The sequence below is a fragment of the Alosa alosa genome, chromosome 17 (genome assembly GCF_017589495.1).
Source record: "Alosa alosa isolate M-15738 ecotype Scorff River chromosome 17, AALO_Geno_1.1, whole genome shotgun sequence".
In the NCBI taxonomy this organism is placed as follows: Eukaryota; Metazoa; Chordata; class Actinopteri; order Clupeiformes; family Clupeidae; genus Alosa; species Alosa alosa.
In genome coordinates, this window is record NC_063205.1 from 19,456,799 (window position 1) to 19,472,754 (window position 15,956).

Genomic DNA, 15,956 nt, shown 5'->3' on the forward strand with positions numbered 1-15,956 from the left:
TAGGATTTTCAGACTGTGAGAGATAAGCTACTGTATCAACATTGTTCATGTCATTAGTTTTGTCTGTCTGTGTATATTACTAATCTGTGTAGATATAATATTATAATCTGTCTGTGTATATTACTATATTACTAATATATTAAGCTTAACCAACTTTATTATAAGAGGCCCCACACTGATAGCTACCCAGGTAAAAAAGTAGTATACTTTAGTGTGTTAGAAATATGATTGAAGTATAAAGCAAGTATGCTTGTACTTTATGTAAAGTATGTTTAATGTGTACTTTAAGAAAGTATACTTTAAAGTAGATGTTATTAAGTTAAACTTCAGTGTACTAAAATTAAATATACTAATTGTGCAATATTCAAAGTGTTTTTGTAATGTACTTTTTAATAGTGTACTTTGTTGATTGTGTATTTTAAATGGTAAAGAAGTTTATTTAGTTTAAGTGTATTAAATTGCTAATACTTAGAGTTGTAATATAGTGTACTTATGGAAAGTATATTTTTTGGTAGGCCTAATACATTGTTTTGTATAGTTTCATAGTCATCTCGCCTTTAATAAAATACTAATGTGTGTAGCCTTTAGGCCTGATATGTCAGCCGCATGGATGGCAATGTGCAATAACCTAGCCTAGACACACTGATCTATCAGTTTTGGTCATCAAATAATATTTTTTCTTTTGTTGATTTTGTGTCTTAGTAAACCTATGCGTTTGTGATGTAGTAGAGGTTGTGAGAGGATGAATGTGGCATTTTGTTAAATTTATAGGCAACACAGTTAAATGTATAGGCAGTCCAGTTGACCAATAACATGGCTGTTCGAATTTTAAATGGAGTTTGCGGATCTGTGCACCTTTCGAGCAAAACGTGGTGTGAGCAAACATTAACGTTATTTTATACAGTCTATGCTTGTAATTTTATTTGCAAGACAGATGGACTGTAGAGACCAGAAAATGCATACGTTTACGGTCTGTAAAAGGTTACAGGTTTGTCCAAATTAAAGATACCATAAATTCTAGTCATCATCTAGTCAGAGACGTTGGTCCTACAGAGCCAGAAGGACTCGTCATATGAGATAACAAGGGCTGAAGCCAATTGGATCTAAAGTGCCAAGTTATTTGTTATCAGGTGAGTCCCAAAGCATATTGTTAAATGATTCTGATGTAGCTTGATGGCTTAGCAATCTTTCAAGAGTTTGTTTTTATCCTTGCTAGTACAAGCTAGCAATGCCAGATCCCGTTAGCTAATTTAGCTAACGTTAACGTCATAAACGTCGACCCAGATCCCTATCAAGAAGAAAACTACATTAGCCTGCTTTGTGTGTTTGTGGGATTATTGACAAGTGTTGGCTAGCATTAATGTTAGACAAACTGTGATGGAAGAAAGTGTGTTCTTTATTAAGCAACATTTGACTAAAGTTCACCAATGTTCTTTAATATTATGTGTGGTGTAGGCTACCTCACAGAAAGGTGGATGGTGCTATAGGCTAGTTACACCTGACATTCATTAGGCATGCTAATGACATTGTAGCTGTTTTTTTTTTCTTTAATCGTGGAGACATCTTTTAAAATGAGTCTACAGGACAAATTACATGCATTTTATGAAGTAGAACGTTTTTTTCCACCATTTATATTAGAGGGGGAATTAAACCTGGTGTTCTACTAAGTTAGTGCTATGAAGCTTAGGCTACATGATTGATATTTATGCCTTGGTTTATGTGATAGATTGAGATTTTTTTAATTATCCGTGTTTGACAGTGCATTCAAGTTCATTTCATGGTACTGTTTGTAATTTACCTAGTTTTAATCTGTTTAAACTATGTTTTTAAAGGTGTTCCTGGACAGTTCTGAAACCGAGATGTCTGAACGCCTCAAATAATCAGCAGTAAAGGTAAATATTCTTCATCCAGGACCTTGCCCCATTACTCTTAAAGCATAACTCAAGCCAAAATGCAACCTAGGGTCTTTTTGTGAATGTACCTGAGTCAAACTTTCGTTTGAAAGCATAATTAAGTCAGAAGAGCCACCATTAAGCTTGACTGTATTGTCGTTTCTGGGTCAAATGCCATTTTGAATGGGAGTCGTAGGGGCAGAACTATTTTGATACATGATGATTTTGATTCATGCATCAAAATAGTAGACTAGTGCTCCTACGACTCCCATTTAAAATGCCATTTGACCCGAAAACGATAATACGGTTGTATTGGAAACAAAGGAATCTAAGGTAATCAAATGCAGAAAACAGGGTAGTTGCACTCATATCGGTGCCAAGGTGCACAACGCTTTAAGGAAAGACTACCTGGCCAGGTCTTCCCATACCAGGATGGCAAACAGATGGTGTCAATACCAATTTGACCCATAAAAAGTAAATGTCAAATAGGTACAGATAATCTGTATTCAAGGGCGCGGGAAGGTGGGTGCTGAGGGTGCTACAGCACCCCTTGCTTTTTGTCAATATAGGCCTACAAATTTGCAGTTTGTCATTATATTTATTGTCAAATAGGCAAATAGCAAAAAAGGTTATGGATAGCTTTGAATATAGCTATCCATAGATTAAACGTTATAGTCTAGCTATAGAAGTGAAAGTAACGTGACTCGCTGAGGAGAGACGTTGCAAGCAGGCTAGTTGACTTCGAGAAAAGAATATTAGGCTACAGAAAAAAATACAGGATTTTTTTTCTCTCCCGGCAGTAAAGACAGTAGATTCAGTGTTTAAAATGTAAATACAAACTAAAGGTAGGCTAACTATGCAAATTACCATCCAGAGGCTGCTGATCTGTCAAAATGATGAAGATCAAGATGGTTTTATTGTTGCAAACAAATAAGCAATACATGATCATGCACAGGCGCGCGGGAACCTATTTTTGACCAGGGGTGCTGAATAACAAAAATAATGGATGTCCGACGATTCCCCACCCCCCACCCCCCGGACATATTTCGGATTTTGACTGCTAAATATCCTACGTCATTTTAGTGCGGTGTGCGGGTGATAGCGAGAAGTTTTAGAAAAGTCCTGGGCAGCCACAAATTACAATGTTCCGCGACAGCACTCCGAGTCCACTGCGCCCACCCTAACCCCACAGAATCGCACTTGACATCATTTAGTATAGCTAAGGAAAATTTCTGACTTTTCTGATCGTCAAAACCACACCAGAGATGTTAGGTAAGGGATAATTCTCGACGAGGTGTCCATTATCAGAAATAAACTGTCCGATGCGAAGCGGAGGACGGTTGCTTCTGCAAAGTCCATTTATTTCTGATAATGGACGCATCGAAGGGCATTATCCCGTTTATACCATGGTCACTTACGAAATAAATAAATATGAAATCAATTAATAATACTTAATGAGTTTTAGAGTTAAAATCGTTCGTTTTTTCAGCTGTTTTTGCAATACTGTGGAATGTTGATAAGTCACAGCTGAGGGGACTAACTCAGGCGTTGTCAAGCAACGTCATAATAATTTTATAGGTGTAGTATAGGCTATCACTTTTTAAATGACACCCTTTTCAACCTAGACCATGGTATAAGCTTTAAATAGGCTAATAATCGCTTCTCGGCCTTTTGGCTAAGATCAAGTGATAGTGACGAGTCATGGTGATTTTTTGGGCAGCCGTGGCCCACTGGTTAGCACTCTGGACTTGTAACCGGAGGGTTGCCGGTTCGAGCCCCAACCAGTGGGCCGCAGCTGAAGTGCCCTTGAGCAAGGCACCTAACCCCTCACTGCTCCCCGAGCGCCGCCATTGTAGCAGGCAGCTCACTGCGCCGGGATTAGTGTGTGCTTCACCTCACTGTGTGTTCACTGTGTGCTGTTTGTGTTTCACTAATTCACCGATTGGGTTAAATGCAGAGACCAAATTTCCCTCACGGGATCAAAAAAAATATATATATATATATATATATATATATATATACTTAATCAGGCTGCAATGATCTCGCAAATAATTTCTGAATAGCCTAAGTGTCGTCTCTACAGCAAGTATGTGTCCTAATAGTTTCTATCTAAGCGACTAGGATAGTGAAATGATTTCACTAGCTATACATTTATTAGTTTCTTTCAGCTTATCCATGCTTTTTTTGAACGAGTAAATCGCATAGAATATGTAGGCCTATATGAACCGTAGGCCTACACACTTGATCGCTATCACATAGCTGAAACCACGCTACGGTTCTAGTAGGCTAACTGACTCACGTTCACGTTGATCTCTATAACTGTTCATTTTTAGTAGCCTATATTCAAACCTATCCATAACCCTTTTTTGCTATTTGACTCATCATTTCACATACAAAAATATAAATAATGTCAGACAGCGAATTAGTAATTATTTAAAAAAATATATAGGCCTAATCATTTTTTAAAAATCTATCTCCTGCCAGCAGGGGGTGCTGCAGCACCCTCAGCACCCCCCTTCCCGCGCCCTTGATCATGCATTAAAAATTTAGCCATGTTAGACTGTTAAGTTGTTGGCTTGTAGGCTGAGTGTCCAGTAAACAATTTCAAGCTTAGAGGGCAAATTCTCTCACCTAGGAGGGTAAACAACTTTTGTTTTTCATGAAATCTGCATTTTGAATTGATATTAAATGTGTGCGCAAATTCTCTGTGCGTGTGCACTCAGAGGAAACTGCTCCCCAAGCATGGAAGAAAATGCTGCGAGCGAGGAGGAATCTGACCAGCGCTCCAAACAGTCACTCGAAAAATCTGTGCATGTGAAATAATATAATACGCCCGAATGCATGTTTTATCGCGTCACCACATCCAACTTGAAAAGATATGCTCAAGAGATCCATAACTTTCAGAAAAATGCTTTTGTTATGGATGAATATTATGTTTTGTTTTCATTCATGTCAATAAAATGTTTTTCTCATAATCAAAGTGTAATTTGTCATGTAACAGAATAGGTAGGAGAGTACTAATAGTACAATTTTAAATCACACTAATATTAAATCACAATAATATTACTTAAATTGCATGCCTTTATAATGCTTAAAGTATCTTAAGACTATACTTTTATTAACATAACTGCAAACTTTCAAGGCACTTATTGTAGTCAGGAAGTACATTTGAAATTAATTTAAAATATTACAGAAGCATGCCAAATGCCAAATAGAAATGAGGATGATAAGAGTGTATTCAAAATACACCACACAATTATTAGTTATACTGTAATGCCTTTTAAGTACATTTCCAATACACTTGGGATGTTACAAAATTGTACTGCGACTGTGTTCAGAATGCTCATAAAATCTCTTTTTGTATAATGTACTTAAGAACACTTAACGTTTGAAAAAAGTTGTTCCATTTTAGCATACAATTTACACTTGAAGTGTAGTCAAATAGATTTTAAGTTGAACTTAATACATAATTGAATACACTTAACTACACTTGGATTTGACGGAAAAAAGTACGCACTGTACTTAGTACACTTTTAAAAAGTATATTTTTAATAGATTTCACCTGTTTTTCACCTGAGTATATATTACTAATATATTATTTAAGCAACCAACTTTATTGTAAGGGTCCTATTAGTGGTTCATAATGGGATAGGCAGAAGCACAGTTTAATAACAAATAGATAAATAATAATATGTCATTAACTTTTATATTAACATGTAGTTTGTAAATAAACATTTAACATTTAAAGAAATAACTGTTAATTAGTGCCAAAAATACATTTAGTTAACTATTAACAAATATTAATACAATATAGATTTGTTAAAACATTAACATCCAGATTTGATGCAAACAACTAATATTTAATTAACGATGAAAAACTTGTGCCAAATAGATATTTTAGTAACAATTAACAAATATTAACAAAGGGTTAGGTAATTACTAGTTTGCAATTTATTATGGCACCTTATTATGGAGTGTTACCCAGAAGCTTTATGTCATAAATGTTTATGACTTGTTTATGACACATTCATGACAGTGTCATGTCACTCTTATGTCGATACTGTCAAATAAAGTGTAACCGCCGTTTTTTTCCTGATTTATATAAGCTTTAACACATTAAACACATACTTTCACACATTTCCAAGATTCTCAATAAACAGCTGGTTAACACTGATGAATATGGTACAATATACATTCAAGAACATCCTTTCTGTTTCACTACATGAACACAGTGTTTTGATACACTGGCATTGTTTAATGTCATGTCACAATTATCACATCTGGTTTCTTGACTTATTGACACATTCGTGATTTTACATTTACACATTATGTGAGTATTGCACCTTGTATCTTGCCTTGTATGTGCCTTCCCGTTTTAATATTTTCCTATAAAATATCATTAGCCCTACCACCGGACCTTTCAGTCTCTATACTGTTGTCCTGTTACTCCCATATTTTGGGTGAGAAACCCGAGAAATCTCCCTTATTTTCAATGCTCAATGTTGACAGCTATGCATAGTCTATCAATACATACAATGTCCCTGGGGAGAAGAATCTGTACAGTCTGAATCTCTGAATCCCACATGTTACACACACACACACACACACACACACACACTCACATACTGTACACACACACACATACTCTCTCTCACATACTGTATACACACACAAACACACACACACACACACACACACATCCATATACATTTGGGCTAATCCCTTGAGTTGATTTGTACCAACCCAACATGACGTTTAGTACAGGGGGGAAGAGCTACCGATGATATGAGCTTTTAGCGCCATGCAGATCCAGCAGTCTGTCAAAGTAATTACAGTGTGCCATTTTTACTGCTAATGAGGAGGTGCAATAGAGGCGGCCGGTACTGGCGCTGTTTCCTGACTTCTGACCTCTTCCTTCGGCAAAGTGCTAAGAGTGGCCTTCCAGAATCATCCATTCACAATCATTATTCCCCAAAAACTCCCTGCGGTGGACTGTAATTACACACAAGAGACTTCTGGAGGGAATTTATAACTTCTCTGTGTGTGCGTGTGTGAGTGTTAGTGTCTTTGTGATTTTATGTCAGTTGGTGAGCTCATATGAATGTGTGGCAAGCAAGACAGACAAGCAAAAATGACTTGGACTTGGACACTGGACTTGAAATGGCTTTGACTCTTTCCTCCTCCCACCTATTTGGCCTGTTTGTGAGCAAATTAAAGTATAATGCTGTTTTGTGTATCATGATTGTTTTTTTTATGTAGAAGACTTTGATCTTAACGGATCCACTAACATACACACACACACACACACAGATAGACAGTAAAACAGATAGATAGATAGATAGAGAGAGAGTTAGAGAGAGGGAGGAATATAAAGAGAGGGAGAGTGTATGTGTATGCAGGAAAAGAAGGTGATCATATTCTTGACCACAATGGTAAATTATGTACTGTGTTATTTAGATAGATAATAATCGTTTTAATTAGCTGTAATTAGCCTAATTGCATGATCATAGAGTGTGTTGTAGTGCACTTCAATTATCACTGTATTTAGGGACCGTTCGTTATTTATAAACGGGGTCACCGGAGGGATTTTGAGTGCTTCAATCAAAAGTTGCATGACCCTCCCCTGCCTGCAAGAAAATTTTCAACGACCCTCCTGCAGTCTTTTCTAAAAAGACATGACCCTCCCCGGCCAATCATCAATATCTTCCGCCCACGCTATAGAGCGCTATGAAAACACATCGACTTACACAATCGTTCTAAACTCACCCTCTGCTTTCTGATCTTACACATCACACTTCACCAAGATGGTGGCCATTTCAGTAGATTTACTCACTAACATTGTTGTGGAAACACAATAAGCATGGAAACTAAATGCACACTTCCTGCAACTGCATTAGCCTACTTGAAATAATTTACTCCTCTAGTAAGTATTCACATGAAATAAAACAATAAAACATTGAGACCATTCAACAAAGCACACTGGGTAATAACAAATTCAACACATGAACTTGTTGCTATGGACTCGTCTCTAGGCGTCCTTCCTCTAGGCTTTGGCTTCCCAAAGCTGAACATTATCCAAAACTCAATTTCTCAAACGAGCGTCAATTTGGGAGCTTGCTACACTCCTTCCTTCTCAAATGACTTGAAAAGACCGTTTGCACAATTTCACAAATAATCACAGGGACCGAAAAATACCTAACATGCCAACTTTTTCCGGGTTTAGGCCTATCATTTTAACTTTTCCCCGCTGTCTTGCCGTTTTAATATTTTCCCGTAGAATATTCCATATTACTGTAATACTCTCATAACATTAGTCCTGCATTCTGGCCTGTCTCTGTGTTGTCCTGTTGTTACCCCTTGCCCTTCCAGAGAAACAAATGTATTCAAATCATCGTTTTGCTTGCTTGAATGCTTAACTCAGAGTGATGTTAACCTACAGTAGGCCTATTTAAGTTAACAACGTGGTTGTTGTGAGAGCACGATTCATTGGCGCTTGCAGTGTTCGGCCGTAGGCTATGTCTACGTGCGCACCTGCCAGGCTAAGAGCCAAAGAAATCCCCCTGTATATTCACTCCAAGTTGGCCTACCATAACTTACCAACTCTAGCCTACACTGTAGACCATAAACTGGCTATTTATATGACCAATGTATTTGTATTCTGTATTCTGCTTTATGAATTAACAACAAACAACAAAAAGAGAAAGGATGGAGACAGCAAAGCTAGAGATGGGCAGGAACAAGGTCAATTGGTAGAAATGCTTGTCAAAACGTTAGGAGCTGGATGTGTGGATGAATGAAGCACTAGTATGCTTTATAAGCATGCACACTGTTTAAAGTTAGGCTAGGCTACACCGTAAACTACAAGTAAACCAAAGTTAGCTTTTTTAGGGCTGGATAAAGTTGACCAAATGGATATAGGCTGTTAAGCGTGAATAAAGTAGGCTACTTTGTTGCTCCAACCCTTCCAACATTAATGGGGACGGATGTTTTCCGTGATTTTATGCGGAGAAATCTCCCTTATTTTCATTGTTCAATGTTGACAGAGCTATGGAACTAAAGAGAACGTTATATGGCGACAGAAATCAACAATCGCCACTTTTTTGCTGTTTTCATTAATACAAAAAGATGGGTGACCCCCTCTAGACAAAAAATTAGGTGACCCTCCCCTCAACAAAGAATAAAAAGACATGACCCTCCCCTATTTTCCTCCGGTGACCCCGTTTATAAATAACGAACGGTCCCTTACAAGCAAACGTATTAGCACTTTCTTGTTTATGACAAGCAGTAAAATAGTGAACAAGCAGTGACTGCAGCAGCTATAAAACAGGTTTCACTTTAGTTAATTGTCTTAAAAAATGTTTTTCCAATATTTCAACTCTTAACAACACTGAAAATTACAACTGTGTAGTATAGTGCCTACTTCTTGCTCTGAAATGCCTGTGATTGAAAATGTTTAACTTTAAGTTAAATATGTTTTTTTTCTAAATCTTTTTATTGTCATTTAATGGCAAACACAGTTTTGAAATATTATATGCAAATCCTTGTTTACATTTTTGAGAGAGTTAAGAATGGTTGTCCCTGCCTCAATTAATGCAAAAATTAAACATTTAAAAGTTTAGCTAAAGCTACAGACAGCTAAAATTGTTTATATGTGATTGGAATTAAGTAAAACTAACTGTTGACACAAACTCTGCCAGTTTTAAATACCAGCCTTGTTGGCTCATGCATAAAAACTCTGTACACCACCCATACCTGTCAACATTTAGCTTTCCAAAAACGGGACATTTTTGGGCGGGGTGGCAGTGTTTATACCGAATCTGTGTTTGCATATTTAATACGTTTCATACACGTTTCAACACTGCATTTCGGTCGTTGCTTTTACCTTACCATTACCTTACGCATGCCAGTTATGTATCCAGCTACCTGCCTGCAGCCTACTTCACCTACTTCTAAAACTCCAAAGCTGCTTGCTGTCAGATTTGGTTCCGAGGGAACAAGTTCAGTGTATCAACAACACTCAATAACAGTTTATGTGATGTGTTAAATTCCCAACAATTTCACAACAGCTAGTTCTGGAGTAGGCCATTCAACTAGCCCGCTTGCTTACGACGAGACTCAGGCTGCGCAGTTGGCACCCGCTTCCTTATTTGGGTTTTGGGTTGCTGGGAGATGACCTTGAAATACGGGAGAAACCCGGGAAAAACGGGAGTGTTGACAGGTATGACACCACCGACCATATCTAGAGATTCATAGTATACACTGTATGCAGGGCACAATATTCCCTTCTTGTGAGGAAATGATTCCTATTTATGGGCTGCTGCAAAAGTCACTGCAGAGCGAAGGCGAATCTTCCAAGGCCTTGATGAGACATTTCTATAAGTTGACACATTGGATTGTTGGAGGAAGTGGGAATGAGGAACGATGATAGAGAAAGTGACAGAAACTAATCAACCTGTCCTTGCTTTTGCAAGTCATTCCAATGTCACACTCTCACTCGTCATTCCAATGGCATTTTATTTTTGTCTAAATGCAACTGCATGTGGTCTTAATCTTATCTGGTGGTTATTTTCTTGAGAAACATCCTTTATTTTCTGTTCCTAATGTTAGTTCACAGAGTAATTGATCCATTCAGCATAGCAATATAAATGCGTAGGTCAACTCAGGAAATAACACTTTATGGCTTATTACACTGCAAATGCAGATCTTTAGATGATGCAGAGTATAGATGTCAGGGCACACAGACTCAGGAAACAAAAATGAAATGAGCCACGAAGTTGTCCACCGATGCTACTGTGGGGCCATTTTGTCTCCAGACGCTTTCAGCCCATTGCAAGGCACACCCCGAGAGCAGAGAGATGATATAGGCTACTCGCGATCGGTCTGTAGGGAATCTGTGTGGCTGCATCTCCCAGGCCAATGAGCATTGCAACAGAAATCCCTTGCATGCCTCTGGAGTTCCAGAATATGGCGCTGGATTCACCACTGCGTTCCCTGGAATCATAGCTGGAGGTGCTACTGGAGCTGCTGTGGCGGCGGCAGCTGCTACGGTCGCAGAGTTGGGAAGTGTTTGCGGTGCATTGTCCACCATTCCCTGGAAGGGATCCACATGTTCAGCTCTTAATGGTTGAGGCTCCATTGCCTGGTCTGGCCTTCTGTCAGGGCACACAGACTCAGGAAACAAGGTTAGGCTCAAGGTTAGGATCAAGTCGTTTTAATTTGAAAACAGCAACCAAGGCAGGAGAATTTAAACAAGGTCTTGAAGTGAAGTTAACGCTCAGAAGATCTTGACTTGACAAACAAGGCAGTCCTACATAAAGGCTCCAATCTGGCAAGAGGATATCATCCAACAGAAAAGGTCCAATAGAAAATGTCCAACATAAAAGTTCTACAACCTGGGACGTAGCAGGAAATTCCAGAAACGAGGAGCTGGGCTTGGAAACAAGGAGTAAGTGTCTCTGTTGAAGAGGCCAGACAGAGAGAGCAGAGTGACAGGGGTTTATATAGGCAGTAGGAGATTGGCTGAAACACAATGAAATTCAGTTTGGTAGTCCTCCAACCTTAGGACTTAGCAGCTTATTAGAAAAGTTGAATGGAGTAAACTGACGACAACATTAAAAGAATCAAAAGCTTACCAATCATACAATTATACATGATAATTAGATAATTAGATAATTACATAAGTCAACAAACAGCAAGAAAATGCAGGGCAGTAGTTCTTCTTCACTTATAATATACACAAACTTTGTGCAGCTAGGCTATGACAGATCCAATACAGTTTTTTTTACTGCTACTGGGTGATGTGGTGAAGTGGATGTTGTGAAAAAGCAAAAGTAACATATTCAAAGGTAAGCAAAAGTTGATTTAGACATGGTTCAAAGAAGCAGAACTGGTTTTTACCGCAATCTGAATTACTGTACAACTACTTTTTATAGAAAATGTTTTACCTCATAACAGACGTGCACAATTTCCATACTGGAATATCAATCGCTTTTAGCACTTCAACTCTCACATTTTTGGGTGATACTCCCACCTTCGCCTCGACCTTCCCATTTTATGCATGAGTAAGAAAAGGTCAGCCTGCCTGACAGCTCTCCTGTGCCTGGCAAAATGCACTTCCAGTCATATGTGGTCTGTTCCTACATCAATGTCTTGTTGAAAGGTGCAAATAAACCATGAAATAGGCACATAAGTCTTACAACAACTCCTCAGTGTCTACAGACACACAACATGATTTATTTATTAGTGTAACTTTTGAAGATTAGCATTTATCTCTCATTGCATCTTTTGAAAGTAACTCTGTGTGAAAGTGTGAATGTGTGAAAGTAGCACATCTAAAACTGAATCTCTTATCAGCAACAATAGTATGTTTTTGTTACTGACAGTGAGTACCCGCAAATGCCCTGAATGACTATTGTATGCCAAATTCTGTCAGATTTCTGTAGATGAACTGTCTTGTGCCAAGATTTAAAATGTTTGACAGCAGGCTCGTTAAAACCATATCTTTCCTAACTAAATATTTTATTATGTCTGCATTTAGGTCTAAGTCTGCTTCTCTGGCCTATTTTGCTGTAGCAACAAGCAAGAAATGGTGGACTGGCAGAATGGCCATGAGAATGAAAGCTTTTGTTCACCTTGTTTGTAAAAAACAAATCATTGTATTTAAGGAAGGAGAAACAATCCACTTAATTCTAATTCCTTTGAAGTACAACATAAAATATGTAGTTTCTTCCTTTTAAAAAAAAAAAAAATTGCTCTCCCTCTCTCCATATCAAACACGTGCACATAGCCACATATACAGAAATGCTTCAATGCTGTCTCTCCCCAGATGTGTTTTTTCCCCTCATGTCTTCACTCAGTAGATGTCTCAAGAGTCAACAATAATTATAACTCAGGTGTGTGCTTACATATCCTTTAATGATATGTTTTAATATTTATGACCAGTAGGAAAGCCAGCAGGGTGATTCACGGTCGGCGGTGCCGTGCTCACCAACCCCTCCTGTGTTTCCCACACCCCTATCAGTAAATTAATGTCAGCCCCTGGACAGTGTAAATCACCGTTATTCTGACAGTTGTCTGTGGCCGACTAGGTTTTCCTAAGCTGAGCTCATAAAAAATGGTTTATTGATCCAGCCCCATGAGCTCCTTAACAAGGGGTTTGCATAGCAAGTGTTTCGGTGACACATAAATCCGGCAGCTGGACAGCGTGGTCACTGAATACAGTCTGTGCCTGAATAGGGTGGAACTGTGTGTGTGTGTGTGTGTGTGTTTGTGTGTGCGTGCGCGTGCACGTTGTTTGTGTGTTTGTATGTGTGCGTGTGAATGTGAATGTGTGTGTGTGTGTGTGTGTGTGTGTGTAAGTTAAAGTAATGTTGTGTTTGTATTGCATTCCAAAATAGAATTAATAGGATTTCCATGCTTGAATGGAAGCAGGTGAGATCAGAAATCAGAAATATGCATGTAGTTATACATACAGTAGGTTACACTGTTTTCTCTATTCGTATGGTTGCTGTTCATCTGAGTGACATTCGAATGAGTTGATGGTCATATTCAACATTAACAGACCACTGCAAATTTGAATATGACCGTCAAACTCATTCGAATGTCACTCAGCAACCGTAGGATGACATCAGAAAAATCTGTAGTGGTCTCTTATTTTTTTCCAGAGCTGTATATACATACCATTATACATATTTCTCTGGGATGTTTTTATTTTGGGTCTTCCAACATCAACACCCTTGTCCAGCTGACTCCACTGGTGTCCAAATGGCTATAGGCATCTTGAGGCTGTCTCTGCTGCTTCGGTGGTGCTGCAGATGGCTCTCCTCTTCATCTCTCCTTCGATGCGGGTGGTAGCTGCAGTTTGGCTGTGGTACTTCATCTGCCGACTGAGGTCCAGGGTTGCTGTCAGTCTCTTGCTGAGGTCAGGATGCCTGCAGATGATGATATCTTGGTGGGATTGGCAACTCTCCAGCTCTGATGAAGCTACCTCTCTACTGTAGCTTCCATATTCCATATTTACTGTATCTGTCTTAGCTGGAATTCCTAGACCATGCATTTCCCTGATTTTTCTTCTTAAATTAAGTTAAGTTATACTGTATAGTTCTGTAGGAAGTTCCTACTGGAAATTTGCTCTCTGCATTTTACCCATCCGGGGTCTAGTGTACACACATTCATATACACACACTCAGAGCAGTGAGCTCACTAGGAGCACACCCACACTAGGAGCCCACATACACACCCGTTGCAGTTAATCCGGCGCCCGAGGTGCAGTTGGGGGTTAGATGCATTGCTCAAGGGCACCTCATCCGTGGATGTGGGAGAACGCTGTTCAGTCACTCCCCCCCACCCACATTTTTCCTACCAGTCAGGGATCGAACCGGCCACCCTTCGATTCCACAAGTCTGATTCCCTAACCAGTAGGCCACGGATGCCCCTTTGTCACACACCATTGTGAGGTTATAACAAATGTTTTATGACATAATCGTCGTAGGACCATCTGACATGACAATCAGAGACACTGGTACTACAACTCCATCACCTCCAAATTGACATGGTTTTTCCAATATCACAAAAAGGGAAAACTCTAAAAAGTCTAAAGCACCTGGAATCCATCAGAGTGTGTTTTTCAGTATTGTTGCCCTCTATCACATTCTTCACACTGCAGAGCAGGCTGAAATTAGGTGTGGATGTGTGTGAGTAGGGGTCACTTGTCACTTGGTCACTTTTTTTGTGATTGTTTGTGAGGGAATTGTTGTGTGCCACCTTATTGTTTGTTGGTTTGTGTGTGTCTGTGTGTGTGAGTGAGAGAGAGATAGAGAGAGAGAGTGAGAGAGAGAGAGAGCGAGGGGGAGACAGAGAGAGTCTATATTGTCATAAACAAAGAAAAACACTTGTGGTGACTGAGTATTGAGTGGTACTCTGACTGCTGTTTTTCATGATTGTCCTTGTAAAGAGTGGATTAGATGTTGGCCCTTTGTCTTTGTTGCTGTTCATCTCTGAACACTACTTATACTGTGTACCATGCGACAGTCCTGCTCCCACAATCACTCAGTCACAATATAACTTTTCATTTTTCACTCAGTCACAATATAACTTTTCATTTTTCACAGAGCCAGCAAATTAAAGGAATTAGCCAACGGTCTCATTTCCAGCTGCAGATGCAGTGGCAAAAATAAAAGGACAAAGGAAAGAGAAAACTAGAAGTTTTTAGGCAGGGGGGGAAACTCCATGCTCCGTGTTCGACTACAGTATTTGTTCCATGTTATGCTGCTTTCTCTTCTTCCATGGTACATGGCTAACAGCATGTTTTATTTGGGAGACAGCGGCTCAGGAGGTAGATGTATTGTCCAGTAACTGGAAGGTTGCTGGTTTGAGCCCAACTCCTCCTGACCCTGTCCAAGTGTCCTTGAGCAGGACACTTAACCCCAGTGCTCCCGATGAGCAGGTTGGTGCCTTGCATGGCAGCCTCTGCCATCGGTGTGTGAATGTGTGAATGTGAGGCATGATAATGTAAAGTGCTCGCAGGAGCTGAAAAAAGTGCTCTATAAATGCAGTCCATTTACCATGTTTACTTACCGCCACCTCCTATATCCTGTTGTCTCCTGCCCTTACTACCCTGTGGGAAATGGATGGGGTGTTTACACTGAATGGCTGTGAATATCCTTGCATACACAGTGGATTCTGGCACGGCCCTTGTAAGGGATATGAAGAGCTTGGCCAGAGGCCTTGCCAAATATGCTCTCTCTGTCAGAGTGAACTCGGCAGATTTGGAAATTGAATCTCACTACTCTAATAGACAGACAGGGTGTCATACAGTATAATCTCCATGAAGGCAAATATGCAAATACTGTACAAGTAATCTGGCTAATTTAACAGAAATAGCTGGATAACCTTTATTCATTATCAACTAATTAATTTATTCTCACAGGAAAGATACATATTCATGTGTCAATAATCATATTTTGAAGCATCCTGGCCTCAAATACCCAACATATATTCTACTTCAATTAATATAACTAGATGAAGGGTGTTATTTAGAAAGCTGTCCATTGCAACCTTATTCCT

At 39.1% G+C, this 15,956-nt stretch overlaps 1 long non-coding RNA gene across 1 annotated transcript; it reads right to left on the minus strand.

Moving 5' to 3' along the window:
* Positions 1-11,181: 11,181 nt before the first annotated feature.
* Positions 11,182-14,276, minus strand: LOC125310997. Its single transcript, XR_007196397.1, has 3 exons — positions 14,131-14,276; positions 13,572-13,822; positions 11,182-11,347 (listed from the first exon to the last, which is right to left on the minus strand). It is a non-coding gene; the product is annotated as an uncharacterized LOC125310997 (long non-coding RNA).
* Between the last annotated feature and the right edge of the window lie 1,680 nt (positions 14,277-15,956).